Source organism: Salmo trutta, chromosome 4 (assembly GCF_901001165.1).
Source record: "Salmo trutta chromosome 4, fSalTru1.1, whole genome shotgun sequence".
Lineage (NCBI taxonomy): Eukaryota > Metazoa > Chordata > Actinopteri > Salmoniformes > Salmonidae > Salmo > Salmo trutta.
Window position 1 is genome coordinate 41,452,863 of NC_042960.1, and position 15,651 is coordinate 41,468,513.

A 15,651-nucleotide genomic window follows, 5' to 3' on the forward strand; every position below is an offset into this window, starting at 1 on the left:
ACCATATCATTTTGTATGTTCTCTATAGTTATGTATTTGAAAATGTATCAATTGACCAATTCGGCACATTTGTGCATACTTGCAATGCTTCACTGGATCAATCTGAAACTTTGCAAACACACTACTGTGTGTATAGAAAACACGTTTTTTGTTGTATTATCTTACCAGATCTAATGTGTTATTCTCCTACATTAATTTCACATTCCACAAACTTCAAAGTGTTTCCTTTCAAATGGTATTAAGAATATGCACAGTCCCCAAATCCAGAACAAATTCAAGAAAGCATATAGTATTATATAGAGGCCTTATTGCATGGAACTTCCTTCCATCTCATATTGCTCAAATAAACAGCAATCCTGGATTCAAAAAGCAGAGAAAGCAACACCTCACGGCACAACGCCTCTCCTCTATTTGACCTAAATAGTTTGTGTGTATGCATTGATATGTAGGCTACGTGTGTCTTTAAAATGTATTTATGTAGTTCTGTTCTTGTCTATTGATGTTCTGTATTATGTCATTCTGTATTATGTTTTGTGTGGACCCCAGGAAGAGTAGCTGCTGCTTTTGCAACAGCTAATGGGGATCCTAATAAAATAGCAAAAAATGCCAAATATCCTTTCTTCAGGTCCTGAGCTACGGGCAGTTAGATTTGGGTATGTCATTTTAGGCGAAAATTGAAAAAGGGTCCGATCCTTCGTTAGTGATGTTCCAACATTCCCTCCATCATGTGCCAATATCACTTATTTTTAAGTCTTGGAGGGCTTAAAACTTTCCACTTGATTCTGAGTTGTATTTGCCCATATAAAGTCAGTTATGACTGAGTATACTGTACTTTTAAAAAATGTCTTCAGTGGGGTAATTGGTATTACTGAGAAAAAATATAAGAACAAATTGTTCATATTTAATTGTGCCAGCCTGTGTGTGTGCTAATCTGATTGCAGATTTCTCCGAACCCATTTTATAAAACAAATTATAATTGTGTTAATTGTTCACATTTAACTGTGTAATCCTGTGTGTGTGTGTGTGTGTTTCCAACTTTGTAACCTTCAGAGAACGTTCCCAGAACATTCCCAACTTTGTAACCTTCAGAGAATGTTCCCCGCTACCTTCATACAACCAAAAGAGAACTTTCAAAGAGTATTAAGAAAACCGTCCATTTCAACCTTTTGGGGAACATTGGTGCAACATTAATGGAACGCTCCCCCAACTTCAGTGAACATTTCCAGTACCAACATTTGTTATCTGGGAAGTGTCCTTTTTGTCTTGTAAATTCACATTTGGAAGGTGCATTGAAACAATTAGCTAGCATGTGATTGTATTATTTCTAGAACAGCCAGCTAGCTAACAAGCTAAATGAATAATGCACTGAAATTAGCTACTCTCGAGGGGTTCACTATGGTAGCTAGCTATGGCTATTCTCAAGAACAAGCAAGCCACTATCTGAGAAGCATGGCTGACTGATCGAGCATTGTACTCAATGCATTGTTAATGAGCGCTGATTTAATCAAAAGTGCATTACAGTGGCTTGGAAATACAATTATATTGCAAAAGGAGGTAAACAGTAGGAAAAGCTTTTATCATAATTTTTGTCACCAGATTGATGTTAGATGTAGTATAATGTTACCTAGCTATCTAGCTAAGATTGAGGGAAGACCACCGGATTTTAGCTAGCTAACGTTAGCATTGCTACGTCATTTTGACGAACTTTGCTAGCTAATGACAACATTGCCATTCGTTTGACGACATGAAAATGACGGCGAAGTTGTTTTCTACTAAACATTTGTCTACTTTAACAATGTCCTCATATTTCCAGGCCACTATAATGTTATTTAGATGAAACAGTCGTTAGCCTTCATCTAGCCTCTCCCGAGTCTCCAAAAACCTGATGATCAGGTTTTCAGGGGAAATGGAAAGACAGCCTGTGACGCGACATCTGGTTTTGGACGTTAGCAAGGCGACACTCCATCTTAACTCCTCCACATTTGCAGGATTGTTTGAACACTGCAGAAGAGAACCACCCCCGACCAGTTTATTTTCTTCTCGTCAAGACCGGTATCTACAGTACATACAAATTTACCGGACTAATCATATTTCATTCATGTACAGGGTCCACTTTGACCCAAGAAAACAATCTTCACTAAGAATTTGCTGAAGGTAACCTCATAATGAATACTAAACTCAGCAAAAAAAGAAAATGTCCTCTCACTGTCAATTGTGTTTATTTTCAGCAAACTTAACGTGCAAATATATGTATGAACATAAGATTCAACAACTGAGACATAAACTGAACAAGTTCCACAGACATGTGACTAACAGAAATGGAATAATGTGTCCCTGAAGAAAGGGGGGGTTCAAAATCAAAAGTAACAGTCAGTATCTGGTGTGGCCACCAGCTGCATTAAGTACTGCAGTGCATCTCATCCTCATCGACTGAATCAGATTTGCCAGTTCTTGCTGTGAGATATTACCCCACTCTTCCAAGGCACCTGCAAGTTCCTGGACATTTCTGGGGGGAATGGCCCTAGCCCTCACTCTCCGATCCCACAGGTCCCAGACGTGCTCAATGGGTTTGAGATCCGGGCTCTTTGCTGGCCATGGCAGAACACTGACATTCCTGTCTTGCAGAAAATCACGCACAGAACGAGCAGTATGGCTGGTGGCATTGTCATGCTGGAGGTTCATGTCAGGATGAGCCTGCAGGAAGGGTACCACATGAGGGAGGAGGATGTCTTGCCTGTAATGCACAGCGTTGAGATTGCCTGCAATGACAACAAGCTCAGTCTGATGATGCTGTGACACACCGCGACGGACCCTCCACCTCCAAATCGATCCCGCTCCAAAGTACAGGCCTCGGTGTCACGCTCATTCCCTCGACGACAAACACGAATCTGACCATCACCCCTGGTGAGACAAAACCGCGACTCGTCAGTGAAGAGCACTTTTTGACAGTCCTGTCTGGTCCAGCAACGGTGGGTTTGTGCCCATAGGCGACGTTGTTGCCGGTGATGTCTGGTGAGGACCTGCCTTACAACAGGCCTACAAGCCCTCAGTCCAGCCTCTCTCAGCCTATTGTGGACAGTCTGAGCACTGATGGTGGGATTGTGCGTTCCTGTTATAACTCGGGCAGTTGTTGCTGCCATCCTGCACCTGTCCCGCAGGTGTGATGTTCGGATGTACCAATCCTGTGCATGTGTTGTTACATGTGGTCTGCCACTTCGAGGACGATCAGCTGTCCGTCCTGTCTCCCTGTAGCGCTGTCTTAGGCGTCTCACAGTACGGACATTGCAATTTATTGCCCTGGCCACATCTGCAGTCCTCATGCCTCCTTGCAGCATGCCTAAGGCACGTTCATGCAGATGAGCACAGACCCTGGGCATCTTTCTTTTGGTATTTTTCAGAGTCAGTAGAAAGGCCTCTTTTAGTGTCCTAAGTTTTCATAACTGTGACCTTAATTGCCTACCGTCAGAAAGCTGTTCGTGTCTTAACGACCGTTCCTCAGTTACTTGTTTATTAATTGTTTATGGTTCATTGAACAAGCATGGGAAACAGTGTTTAAACCATTTACAATGAAGATCTGTGAAGTTATTTGGATTTTTACAAATTATCTTGAAAGACAGGGTCCTGAAAAAGGGATGTTTATTTTTTTGCTGAGTTTAGTATTATATGACAGAGTGGACCTGATCCTAGATCAGCACTCTTACTCTGATGGCGAATTCTCTCTCTCCCTTATCTTGACCCCCTGGTCTATGATTTGAAGTTTCTCTTTAAATTACAAGATTAAACCCACAGGAACTTTGTTTGTTAGCTAGTACCAATAGTCATCAATCACTAATACATATCTGGATGGTAGTCTGTCGAGACAGACAGGTTAACACCCACAATGTGCCAATATTCCAGCAATGTTCCTGTTGAACAAAGAATGAGGCAGCGCTCTGTTTGTTGTTTTAGCAAGTTTTGAAAGTGTCTGAAAAAGTGTTCCATTGGAAAGGTTTTGTTACTAGCTAATTTCCTTTTTGATTTTGTATCCTGCGACGCGGTTGGCATCAGTTGCTGGGACCGCTGCTATCTGTCCAGGGATCCTGCCGACCGAGGGTCTGATGATGACCTGCTTGGTGTAGCAGCTAGCCTAGCTACCATTGTTAGCTGCCTATCGAGCTAGTGGGGTTTCCTTGAGGGCTTGAACGCAGCCCGCGACGCGGTTAGCCCTTGTGGCTGGCACCGCGGATTGTCTTGAGCTTGTGACTGTCTAGATCTCTACTGTTTGTTGCTGTTTCCATATTCCCTGCGACCTGCCCTGTCAGGAGTTGCGGAGAGTAACAGTCAGTGGGTGTACCATTGAGGACGATGGTCTCTCTATAGCACAGGTGGAAGGATCTTTTAAACAAACAAATACAATTCTACAAGCAGTTGTTGCAACAACAACAAAATAGCTTCAAGTGTTGTGTACTGATACTGGTAGAGTCAACTAATAAAATAATGGATGACCGGTCCAAAAACTGAAGAACAGTTTAAAGTTCTCCCAGGGTCATGAGTTTAAACAGGAAAATGGCAAGATGACGACAATCTTTTTTTTTTATATGAATCCATGATAACAATGACAGAGAAATCAGATTATCTTGAGGGACAATCAAGGTGGGACAACATTGTTGTCGATAGAATTGCAGAATCTCCACATGAGACCTGGATGGAGTCTGAGGACAAAGTGAGGGAAACGATCTCGGAGAAACTGGAGATGGACCACAGGAAGATTGAGTTGAAGCGTGCCCACAGGACTGGAAAACCCAGCACCAGCCCAGGTGACAGGCCCAGGCCAACAATCGTCAAATTCCTGAGGTTCAAGGACAAGGTAGAAAGAGCCAAGAACTTGAGGGGAATGTACATATTCCTCAACAAGGACTATCCTGAAGCTGTGCGCCAGAAGAGAAAATAACTTATCCCGATATGACAGGCACATTGTCCATCCTCCCTCCCAAAAGCCTGGAAGGGATGAGAAAGCCAAGCCTATGGGTTTGTAACTTTAACCCTGCAGCCCTCACACACACTTACACACACCAACTCATTAATGGACTGCTAAATGTGTTTTTTTTTCTCTTGCTTTGTTTGTTATTTTCTATATTATGTCTGAGAAGCTACCCAGGAAAGAGCTAAACATAGCCCATGTTAATATATGTATCCTTAGAAACAAGGATCATGAAATCAGTAACTTGCTAACGTCAGATAACATTAATATTTTAGCCATTTCTGAGATTCACTTAGATAATTCCTTTGATACAATAGTAGCAATACAAGGATATAACATATATAGAAGAGACAGGACTGCTTATGGGGGAGGTGTTGCTATATATATAAATAGTAAAATCCCAGTAATGCTTAGAGAAGTGTTATTGAAGAAATGTGGCTGCAGATTCACCTGCCTCGTCTAAAGCCTATTATTTTGGGGTGTTGCTATAAGCCACCAACCGCTAACAGTCAGTATCTAAAATAATGTGTATGAAATGCTTGATAGTGTACAGTTGAAGTTGGAAGTTTAAATACACCTTAGCCAAATACATTTAAACTCAGTTTTTCACAATTCCTGACATTTAATCCGAGTAAATATTCCCTGTCTTAGGTCAGTTAGGATCACCACTTTATTTTAAGAATGTGAAATGCCAGAATAATAGTAGGGAGTGATTTCTTTCAGCATTTATTTATTTCATCACATTCCAAGTGGGTCAGAAGTTTACATACACTCAATTAGTATTTGGTAGCATTGTCTTTAAATTGTTTAACTTGGGTCTCGTGTGGCTCAGTTGGTAGAGCATGGTTTTTGCAACGCCAGGGTTGTGGGTTCGATTCCCACGGAGGACCAGTATGGGGGGAAAAATGTATGAAATTTATGCATTCACTACTGTAAGTATAAATGACTAAAATGTAAATGTTTCGGGTAGCCTTCCACAAGCTTCCCCAAAAAGTTGAGTGAATTTTGGCCCATTCCTTCTGACAGAGCTGGTGTAACTGTGTCAGGTTTATAGGCCTCCTTGCACGCACACGCTTTTTCAGTTCTGCCCACAAGTTTTCTATGGGATTGAGGTCAGGACTTTGTGACGGCCACTCCAATACCTTGACTTTGTTGTCCTTAAGCCATTTTGCCACAACTTTGGAAGTATGCTTGGGGTCATTGTCCATTTGGAAGACCAAGCTTTAACTTCCTGACTGATGTCTTGAGATGTTGCTTCAATATATCCACATCATTTTCCATCCTCATGATGCCATCTATTTTGTGAAGTGCACCAGTCGCTCCTGCAGCAAAGCACCCCCACAACATGATGCTGCCACCCCCGTGCTTCACGGTTGGGATGGTGTTCTTTGGCTTGCAAGCCTCCCCCTTTTTCCTCCAAACATAACGATGGTCATTAGGACATTTCTCCAAAAAGTATTACCTTTGTCCCCATGTGCAATTGAAAACCGTAGTCTGGCTTTTTTATGGCAGTTTTGGAGCAGTGGCTTCTTCCTTGCTGAGCGGCCTTTCATGTTATGTCGATATAGGACTCGTTTTACTGTGGATATAGATACTTTTGTACCTGTTTCCTCCAGCATCTTCACAAGGTCGTTTGCTGTTGTTCTGATTTGCACTTTTCGCACCAAAGTACGTTCATCTCTAGGAGACAGAACGCGTCTCCTTCCTGAGCGGTATGACGGCTGCGTGGTCCCATGGTGTTTATACTTGCGTACTATTGTTTGTACAGATGAACATGGTACCTTCAGGCATTTGGAAATTGCTCCCAAGGATGAACCAGACTTGTGGAGGTCTTTTCCCATGATGTCAAGCAAAAACATACAGTACCAGTCAACAGTTTGGACACAAACCTATTCTAGGGTTTTCTTTATTTTTACTATTTTCTACATTGTAGAATAATAGTGAAGACATCAAAACTATGAAATAACACATATGGAACCACCCTTTGCCTTGATGACAGCTTTGCACACTCTTGGCCTTCTCTCAACCAGCTTCATGAGGTAGTCACCTGGAATCCATTTCATTGAACAGGTGAGCCTCGTTTGAAAGTTAATTTGTGGAATTTATTTCCTTCTTAATGTGTTTGAGCCAATCAGTTGTGTTATAACGAGGTAGGGGTGGTATACAGAAGATAGCCCTATTTGATAAAAGATCAGGTCCATGTTATGGCAAGAACAGCTCAAATAAGCAAAGAGAATTGACAGTCCATTATTACTTTAAGACATGACACAAATGACTGATAATTGGTTAAAATAAATTGATAATAAGAAGATTGTGTGAGCTGTACTGGTAGATTTCAGTCCCGCCTTTGATATTATTGACCATAACCAAAAACGTACACAAACACAGTCAATCCAAAAAATGTCAAAACCATCAAGCGCTATGATGAAACTGGCTCACATGAGGACCGCCACAGGAAAGGAAGACCCAGAATTACCTCTGCTGCAGACGACAAGTTCATTAGAGTTGCACCCCAAATAAATGCTTCACAGCGTTCAAGTAACAGACACATCTCAACATCAACTGTTCAGAGGAGACTGCGTGAACCAGGCCTTCATGGTCGAATTGCTGCAAAGAAACCACTGCTAAAGGATACAAATAATAAGAAGAGACTTGCTTGGGCCAAGTAACACGAGCAATGGACATTAGACCGGTGGAAATCTGTCCTTTGGTCTGAGGAGTCCAAAATTTGAGGTTTTTGGTTCCAACCACCGTGTCTTTGTGAGACAGAGTAGGTGAACGGATGCTCTCCGAATGTGTGGTTCCCACCATGAAGGATGGAGGAGGAGGTGTGGGGGTGTTTTGCTGGTGAAACTGTCTGAGCCTGTGTAAGGGCTATTTGACCAAGAAGGAGAGTGATGGAGTGCTACATCAGATGACCTGGCCTCCACAATCACCCGACCTCAACCCAATTGAGATGGTTTGGGATGAGTTGGACCGCAGAGTGAAGGAAAAGCAGCCAACAACTGCTCAGCATATGTGGGATCTCCTTCAAGACTGTTGGAAAAGCATTCCAGGTGAAGCTGGTTGAGAGAATGCCAAGAGTGTACAAAGCTGGCATCAAGGCAAAGGGTGTCTACTTCAAAGAATCTCAAATATAAAATATATTTTGATTTGTTTAAAACCTGTTGAGGCCAGGGGGCAGGATCTTATCCCGGTATTGGGATTCATTGTCATGTGACCATGGCGGGGAATTCAAAACTGCAAGAGTAATCATTTCAAATAATCAAATAATCAACTATTTTCCTCCATTTGAAAGATATATCTCCTAAATCTAACCACGCTGTCCGATTTTCAGAGGCTTTACGGAGAATGCATAAAGTTAGGTTATGTGAGGAGAGTACATTGACAATAGCTGCGTGTAATGTTTAGCCAATTCAAAGAAGGGCATCAACAGACAGAAAACTAGCTAGAATTATGCACTTACCTTTGACAATCTGCATCAGATGACACTCATAGGACATTATGTTAGACAATACATGCATTTTTAGTTCCATCAAGTTCATATTTATATCCAAAAACAACATTTACAGTCGCGGTGAAATTCAGAATTTTTTTCGGCTCGAATACTCCCAGTGAATCCAGCATTACAAATCACGGAATTACTATTCGAAAACATTGGTAAATTATAATATTGTCATTCAAAGAATAATATATTATCATCTCGTAATTGCTACCGAATGGCCAGATCTCAAAATAACTTTACTGGGAAATCACATTTTGCTATAAACTGGGTACTATGCTAACAACATAAGCTAAGCGCTAAGCTAAGCTAAACCGTTAGCATTAGCATCATCTAATATCGATAATAACATTCTAAATATCCCCTTACCTTTGATTATCTCCATCAGAAGGCGCTGCCAGCGATCCCAGGTCCAGAACAAATGTGGTTTCTTTTGACAAAGTTCATAATTTATGTCCAAATAGTTAGCGTTCAGTAGGCTCCCACAAAATGAGGTGGGCAGTGTAAAGTCACGCCGAAAAGCTAAAAAAAACCTAGTAAATAATCTATTTATGTTTGTTCAAACATGTCAAACGTTGTTTAGCATTAATCTTTTGGTCCATTTTTAACGTGAAACATCAGTAAACATCAGTAATATTTTCACACAACCTATCAAGTGTCTAGAATAAACGATTATGACAAAGACACTCTTCTCAGATTCATGCGCAGGCGCAAAAAATGAAGTGATGACGTGTCAACTTGTAAGCTTTCTAATTCGGTCTGTATTCATGACAGAGGCTTCCAACAACTTTCTAAAGATCGTTGACATCTAGTGGAAGCAGTAGGAGTTGCGAACTGAATCCTTTCTCACTGTGGTATCTGTAAAACAATGACACTAAATAGTACAGTCACAAAATTCTCATTTTTTTTAATCTATTTTTCACAGGTTTTTGCCTGCAATATGAGTTTTGTTATACTTACAGACACCATTCAAACTGTTTTAGAAAATTCAGAGTGTTTTCTATCCGAATGTGTTAATAATATGCATATCCTAGCTTCTGAGTTGGTGTAGGAGGCAGTTAAAAATGGGCACATATTTTTTTCAAAATTCTCAATACTGCCCCCGTGGCCCGTAGAGGTTAACACTTTTGGCTACACATGATTCCATGTGTTATTTCATAGTTTTGATGTATTCACTATTATTCTACATTGTATAAAATAGTAAAAATAAAGAAAAACCCTTGAATGAGTAGGTGTGTCAAACTTTTGACTGGTACTGTATGTTTTATGGCTTTTCAATCTCTGCCATATTGTGGATTCAGAGCTACAGTGGCTTGCGAAAGTATTCACCCCTTTGGCATTTTTCCTATTGTGTTGCCTTACAACCTGGAATTAAAATGTATTTTTGGGGGGGTTTGTATCATTTGATTTACACAACATGCCTACCACTTTGAAGATGCTAAATATTTTTTCTTGTGAAACAAACAAGAAATAAGACAAAAAAACATAACTTGAACATGAATAACTATTCACCACCCAAAGTAAATACTTTATAGAGCCACCTTTTGCAGCAATTACAGTTGCAAGTCTCTTGGGTTATGTCTGTATAAGCTTGGCACATCTAGCCACTGGGATTTTTGCCCATTCTTCAAGGCAAAACTGCTCCAGCTCCTTCAAGTTGGATTGGTTCTGCTGGTGTACAGCAATCTTTAAGTCATACCACAGATTCTCAATTGGATTGAGGTCTGGGCTTTGACTATGCCATTCCAAGACATTTAAATGTTTCCCCTTAAACCACTCGAGTGTTACTTTAGCAGTATGCTTAGGGTCATTGTCCTGCTGGAAGGTGAACCTCCATCCCAGTCTCAAATCTCTGGAAGACTGAAACAGGTTTCCCTCGAGAATTTCTCTGTATTTAGTGCCATCCATCATTCCTTCAATTCTGACCAGTTTCCCGGTCCCTGCCGATGAAAAACATCCCCACTGCGTGATGCTGCCACCACCATGCTTCACTGTGGGGATGTTGTTTGCGGGGTGATGAGAGGTGTTGGGTTTGCGCCAGACATAGTGTTTTCCTTGATGGCTAAAAATCTACATTTTAGTCTCATCTGACCAGAGTACCCTTCTTCCATGTGTTTGGGGAGTCTCCCCCATACCTATTGGCAAACACCAAACGTGTTTGCTTATTTTCTTCTTTAAGCAGTGGCTTTTTTTCTGGCCACTCTTCGGTAAAGCCCAGCTCTGTGGAGTGTACAGCTTAAAGTGGTCCTATGGACAGATACTCCAATCTCCGCTCTGGAGCTTTGCAGCTCCTTCAGGGTTATCTTTGGTCTCTTTGTTGCCTCTCTGATTAATGCCCTCCTTGCCTGGTCTGTGAGTTTTGGTGGGCGGCCCTCTCTTGGTAGGTTTGTTGTGGTGCCATATTCTTTCAATTTTTTAATAATGGATTTAATGGTGCTCCGTGGGATGTAAAAACGTTCAGATTTTTTTTTATAACCCAACCCTGATCTGTACTTCTCCACAATTTTGTCCCTGACCTGTTTGGAGAGCTCCTTGGTCTTCATGGTGCAGCTTGCTTGGTGGTGCCTCTTGCTTAGTGGTGTTGCAGACTCTGGGGCCTTTCAGAACAGGTCTATATATACGTGTATATATCACGTCCTCCAGACGTGAAGCTTGGCATTCAGGCCAAAGTGTTCAATCTTGGTTTCATCAGACCAGATAATCTTGTTTCTCATGGTCTGACAGTCTTTTAGGTGCCCTTTGGCAAACTCCAAGTGGGCTGTCATGTGCCTTACTGAGGAGTGGTTTCCATCTGGCCACTCTACCATAAAGGCCTGATTGCTGGAGTGCTGGTTTTACCATCTCCACAGAAGAACTCTGGAGCTTTGTCAGAATGACGATCGGGTTCTTGGTCACCTCCCTGACCAAGGCCCTTCTTGCACGATTGCTCAGTTTGGCAAGCCAGCCAGCACTAGGAAGAGTCTTTGTGATTCCAAACTTCTTCCATTTAAGAATGATGAAGGCCGCTGTCTTCTTGGGGACCTCGACACAATCCTGTCTCGGACCTCTACAGACAATTCCTTTCGACCTCATGGCTTGGTTTTTGCTCTGAAATGCACTGTCAACTGTGGGACCGTATAACGACAGGTGTGTGCCTTTCCAAATCAAATCAAATTTTATTGGTCACATACACATATTCAGCAGATGTTATTGCAGGTGTAGCACAAATGTGTAGCAAAATGCCTGTGTTCCTAGCTCCAACAATGCAGTAGTATCTAACAATTCACAACAATACACAAATCTAAAAGTAAAAGAATGGTATTAAGAAATATTTTAGTACGAGCAATGTCGGAGTGGCATTGACTAAAATACAGTATATACATATGAGATAAAGCAGTATGTAAACATTATTAAAGTGACTCGTGTTCCATTATTAAAGTTGCCTGTGATTCCATGTCTATGTATAAAGAGCTCAATTTCAAGTCTCATTGTAAAGGGTCTGAATAAAAAACCTGTTTTCGCTTTGTCATTATGTGCTACTGTGTGTAGATTTTTGAGTTTATTTCGATTTTTTTTATCCATTTTAGAATAAGACTGTAATGTAACAAAATATGGAAAAGGTCAAGATGTCTGAATACTTTCCAAATGCACTGTATACCTGGAGATACAAGCAGTTTCTCAGTCTCTCTGTCCCAGCTTTGATGCACCTGTACTGTCGCCGCCTTGTAGATCGTAGCGGGGTGAAGAGACCATGGCTCAGGTGGCTGAGGCTGATGATTCTCTTGACCTTCCTGTGACACCAGATGCTGTAGATGTCCTGGAGGGCAGGCAGTGTGCCTCTGGTGATGCGTTGGGCTGACCGCTCCACCCTCTGGAGAGCCCTGCGGTTATGGACGGTGCAATTGCCATACCAGGCTGTGATACAGTCCAACACGATGCTCTCAATAGTGCAAAATGGGGATGAGGAGGATCCTAACTTGCTACTTTAATATATTGCAGATTCTCGATTACAGGAAAACATGCTTTGCCTTTAACAGTCTTGTCTGTAGTTGTCAGTTTAATGCACTAAGATCTTCAGGAGTAAATTTAAACTTTTCAGAAAACAAGGCACGACTCAGGCAACTTTCAGCCATTTTGTTGCCACAACAGCTCATCCTTTCCATGGGAGAGCATCCTCACCTGGCTGATAGTGGACCGTTTCAGCAGGATCTAAAAGACAGTAGGTCTTCTGAAGCACCTAGAGGAGCTGCTGGAGTTTAACCACACACAGCAATGGTGTTGGTCGGGTGGCCCACTCCCTTCTCATGGTTTCCTGAGGGTTAGAAAACAAAATAGAATAGTTGAAAGGCACACTGTCAGGTTGGGATTAGATGAACCCTAAACTAATATAGAAAATAATGTATTCAAAAAATAACTTCTGTAAACTTCTAATCAGGCAACAGCCCCCTTACAGTCTCTGGTACTGTCCCTTGAGCGGATATAATCGTTCACTATTGTAAGTAATCTGACCATAATAACATTTAATTTAGAAAGTAATATCAGCGCCTGAAGAAGAATGTGAAGTGGGTGGAAGCAAAGGGGATTGTAACTGTGACCCACCTGGAAGCCAAAGCCTACCTCGGTCGGTAGAGCATTGCATGGCAATGAACTTGGCTCCTACTTCGGCTGGCGGACATCTTCCTGGCCTCAGCAATGGTCAGCAGACTGCACCGAGTGGTGAAGGACAGCAGGGGGATCTGATAGGTGCTTACCTCCTGCAATAGAAGTGTTAATTGCAAAATAAAGCATCTATCATGGTGATTGGATGTCAAATAAATCCTTGCCAATAGTTGAGAAGTGCTGCTGTTGCTAGGCTAGTCCCAGATCTCTATGTCCACTCACCCACATTTACAAGGGGGTCAATCTTAAGTTATAGAAAGGATGAGGTAGAGAGAGAATTTGCCATCAGAGTAGGAGTGCTGGTCTAGGATCAGGTCCACTCTGTCTATATAATACTAGTATTTATTATGATCTTACCATTTTCAAATTCTTTCTCTGGATTGTTCTCTTGGGTAAAATTCGACAAAGTGCATTAATTAAATATTATTAGTACTGTAAATCCATGTGTACAGTGGAGGAAAAAAGTATTTGATCCCCTGCTGATTTTGTACGTTTGCCCACTTACAAAGAAATGATTAGTCTATAATTTTAATAGTAGGTTTATTTGAACAGTGAGAGACAGAATAACAACAAAAGAATCCAGAAAAATGCATGTCAAAAATGTTATAAAATGATTTGCATTTTAATGAGGGAAATAAGTATTTGACCCATCTGCAAAACATGACTTAGTACTTGGTGGCAAAATCCGTGTTGGCAATCACAGAGGTCAGACGTTTCTTGTAGTTGGCCACCAGGTTTGCACACATCTCAGGAGGGATTTTGTCCCACTCCTCTTTGCAGATCTTCTCCAAGTCATTAAGGTTTCGAGGCTGACGTTTGGCAACTCGAACCTTCAGCTCCCTCCACAGATTTTCTATGGGATTAAGGTCTGGAGACTGGCAAGGCCACTCCAGGACCTTAATGTGCTTCTTCTTGAGCCACTCCATTGGTGCCTTGGCCGTGTGTTTTGGGTCATTGTCATGCTGGAATACCCATCCACAACCCATTTTCAATGCCCTGGCTGAGGGAAGGAGGTTCTCACCCAAGGTTTGACGGTACATGGCCCCGTCCATCGTCCCTTTGATGCGGTGAAGTTGTCCTGTCCCCTTAGCAGAAAAACACCCCCAAAGCATAATGTTTCCACCTCTGTTTGACGGTGGAGATGGTGTTCTTGGGGTCATAGGCAGCATTCCTCCTCCTCCAAACACGGCAAGTTGAGTTGATGTCAAAGAGCTCCATTTTGGTCTCATCTGACCACAACACTTTCACCAGTTGTTCTCTGAGTCATGTTCATGTTCATTGGCAAACTTCAGACGGGCATGTATATGTATTCTTGAGCAGGGGGACCTTGCGGGTGCTGCAGGATTTCAGTCCTTCACGGCGTAGTGTGTTACCAAATGGTTTCTTGGTGACTATGGTCCCAGCTGCCTTGAGATCATTGACAAGATCCTCCCGTGTAGTTCTGGGCTGATTCCTCACCGTTCTCATGATCATTGCAACTCCACGAGGTGAGATCTTGCATGGAGCCCCAGGCCGAGGGATATTGACAGTTTTTGTGTTTCTTCCATTTGCGAATAATCGCACCAAATGTTGTCACCTCACCAAGCTGCTTGGCGATGGTCTTGTAGCCCATTCCAGCCTTGTGTAGGTCTACAATCTTGTCCCTGACATCCTTGGAGAGCTCTTTGGTCTTGGCCATGGTGGAGAGTTTGGAATCTGATTGATTGCTTCTGTGGACAGGTGTCTTTTTTACAGGTAACAAGCTGCGGTTAGGAGCACTCCCTTTAAGAGTGTGCTCCTAATCTCAGCTCATTACCTGTATAAAAGACACCTGGGAGCCAGAAATATTTCTGATTGAGAGGGGGTCAAATATTTATTTCCCTCATTAAAATGCAAATCAATTTATAACATTTTTGACATGCCTTTTTCTGGACTTTTTTGTTGTTATTCTGTCTCTCACTGTTCAAATAAACCTACCATTAAAATTATGGACTGATCCTTTCTTTGTCAGTGGGCAAACGTACAAAATCAGCAGGGGATCAAATACTTTTTTCCCCCACTGTACATGTACTAACTCGCTAGCACTTTAGTAGTACCTAATATAGGATACTTGTATCTGCTGTTAAAGATTAACTTCATGACGATGAGCTCCTACATGGAATCCAGTAAAGTTGCCCTCAAGTGGCTTCCACCACTCCTCCAGCGACATCTGGAACTCCAAGACAGACTGACCGACTGGCAGGCAGACAGACTTAGATACACACAGTCTGATACCATGGCAAAATAGACAAATGCAAAACCAATGTTGCTATTCATAGGTTGCACCTCCGTCACTGGGTTGCGTCATCACGTTGGGGTGGCAGGGTAGCCTAGTGGTTAGAGCGTTGGACTAGTAACCGAAGGGTTGCAAGTTCAAATCCCCGAGCTGACAAGGTACAAATCTGTTTTTCTGCCTTTGAACAAGGCAGTTAACCCACTGTTCCTAGGCCATCATTGAAAATAAGAATTTGTTCTTAACTGACTTGCCTAGTTAAATAAAGGTAAAAAAAATAAAACATTGTCAAGCTGCCCT

General features: G+C 42.0%; 1 protein-coding gene across 2 annotated transcripts in view; it reads left to right on the top strand.

Moving 5' to 3' along the window:
• The window catches only part of LOC115192357 (carboxyl-terminal PDZ ligand of neuronal nitric oxide synthase protein), a 248,088-nt gene that overhangs the window by 19,761 nt on the left and 212,676 nt on the right, over positions 1-15,651 (top strand). The gene's annotated exons all lie outside the window — the stretch shown is intronic.